Source organism: Papaver somniferum, chromosome 4, assembly GCF_003573695.1.
Source record: "Papaver somniferum cultivar HN1 chromosome 4, ASM357369v1, whole genome shotgun sequence".
In the NCBI taxonomy this organism is placed as follows: domain Eukaryota; kingdom Viridiplantae; phylum Streptophyta; class Magnoliopsida; order Ranunculales; family Papaveraceae; genus Papaver; species Papaver somniferum.
The window spans coordinates 126,081,479-126,083,824 of NC_039361.1; the positions used below are offsets into that span (position 1 = coordinate 126,081,479).

Below are 2,346 nucleotides of genomic sequence, written 5' to 3' on the forward strand. Positions count from 1 at the left end.
AAATCTAGTAGTTCTAAACGTCTCGATTACCTTAATCTAGAGAGTACGACTTTTGAAGAGTCTGTTTTTGAACGTCCATTGACTGAGGAGAGAATCCTTGTTGCTCCGATAGCGCCAGAAATGGCAACTTTGAAAGCTTTGTTGAATCCAACTAGGACTACTCGTCCCTCATGTATCATGTTAGCTGAGACGGAAGCAACTTATGAACTTAAACCTGGGACCTTACAGCTGCTCCCAATCTTTTTAGGGAAAGAAAATGAAAACTCCTATTTCCATGTTAGGGACTTTGAGGAAATTTGTAGTACCCTCAGGATTAGAAACCTAGATGATGATGCTTTGAAACTTAGGTTATTCCCCTTTTCCCTGAAATATAAAGCTAAATCGTGGCTATATAGTTTGGCTTCCGGGTCAATCGAAACGTATGAATAACTTACATCTTCCTGTTTGAACAAGTTTTTCCCTAGGCACAAAACATCGTCTATTAGGACGCAAATTTGCACGTTTTCTCAACAGGAGGGAGAAACTTTGTATAGGTATTTGGAAAGTTTCAATGATTTATTAGCCCAATGTCCTCATCATGGTTTAGAGAAGGTTAGGTTAGTTCAGATCCTTTATGAGGGTTTAGATTATCCCACCACAACCACAGTAGAATCTATGTGTACTGGTGGATCTGAGAACCAAACAATTGATGACGCGATGACATATTTGCATGAAGTCGCCGAAAAGACCCAACAATGGGAAAGTAGTAGGGGACCCCAGAAAACAATTCTTCTCGGCAGAGGAAACGTTAATAGGGTTGAAGGAGGCTATGAATCAGATGCCAAAATTGATGCTATAGCGAAAAGGTTAGAAGCTTTAGAAGTGGGTAACACTAGTGGTAGATTGGAGCCTTTTTTGGAAAGCCATAATAATGAAGAGCAAGCCAATGCTCTATATAATAACACTAGGTTTGATAATCGTCAGAAGTTTGACCCATACTCAGAAACCTATAATCCTGTTGGAGAAACCATCTGAACTTTTCATGGTCTAAGGGCCAGAGTCAGGTTCAGTCTAATAATTCTAATGCTCCCCCAGGTTTTGGCTATACTAGGAATACATCAGGCCCAAAAAATAAAATGACTAGCTTAGAGGAATCTATTAAAATGTTAGCAAAAACTCAGGAAATATTAGCACAGAGCCATGTTAGTTTTCAACAGGAAACCTAGCAGAATTTTCAAACTAATGCTCAGAGCCTTGCTAAGTTAGAACTTCAAGTCGGCCAAATAGCTAAGACCTTAAGTGAGAGAGATAGTGGTAGGTTCCCTAGTCAGACTAATCCCAATCCTAGAGGAGTTCATGAAGTAGGTACAAAACCATCGAATCAATTGAATTCTATTAGAACCCTTAAGAGTGGTAGAATAGTAGACAATCAGGTAACCATGCCCGATAGTGAACATATTGTAGTTCACCCCTCAGTACCACTAGCTAAGGAAACTGATAAAATTTCTGATGATGCCAACTCAGTTCCTGAGAGGTCTGATTCTGTGCCTAGAGCCCCATTTCCTCAGCTATTAGTACCAACAAAGAAGGAATCGAACTTTAATGACATATTGGAGGTTTTTAAGCAAGTTACCACAAACCTTCCTTTATTAGATGCAATTAGGCAAATTCCTGCTTATGCCAAGTTCCTTAAGGATATGTGTACGCGAAAGTGAAAACTTAGCGTCCATAAGAAATCCTTTTTAGCTAGTCACGTAAGTTCAATTATTCAAAACACTACAACTCCAAAGTACAAAGACCCAAGTTCCCATACCATTTCTTGTACAATAGGTAAACACCGGGTAGAAAAAGATTTACTTGACTTAGGATCCAGTGTGAACCTACTTCCATACCATGTGTGCTTACAGCTAGGACTTGGTAAAATGAAACCTACTCAGATAACACTGCAGTTAGCTGATAGGTCTGTTAAAATTCCTCGAGGTGTTATTGAGGATGTCCTTATTGAGGTCGAAAAGTTTATCTATCCAGTGGATTTCGTGGTCCTAGATACTCAACCTTTCCCTGACCCAGAGAACCAGATACCTGTGATTTTAGGTCGCCCATTTTTAGCTACGTCGAATGTGATCATTAACTGTCGAAATGGTGTGATGAATTTATCTTTTGGTAATATGACTGTAGAGATGAACATTTTTAATGTCAGTAAGCTACCTTATGAGCTAGATGACACATGTGCTGAAGAGGTGAACATGATAGAAGCCTTAGTTCAGAAGTCATTACCAAACATTTTATTTGAAGACCTGTTAGAAAGTTATCTATCCCATTTTGGTTTAGATTTTGATGACGATAGCACTATTGAACAAGTGAATG

At 39.0% G+C, this 2,346-nt stretch overlaps 1 pseudogene; it reads right to left on the bottom strand.

Annotated features, from left to right (window-relative positions):
* Nucleotides 1-484: 484 nt before the first annotated feature.
* LOC113276680 lies at nt 485-584 on the bottom strand (annotated as a pseudogene).
* Nucleotides 585-2,346: the final 1,762 nt, after the last annotated feature.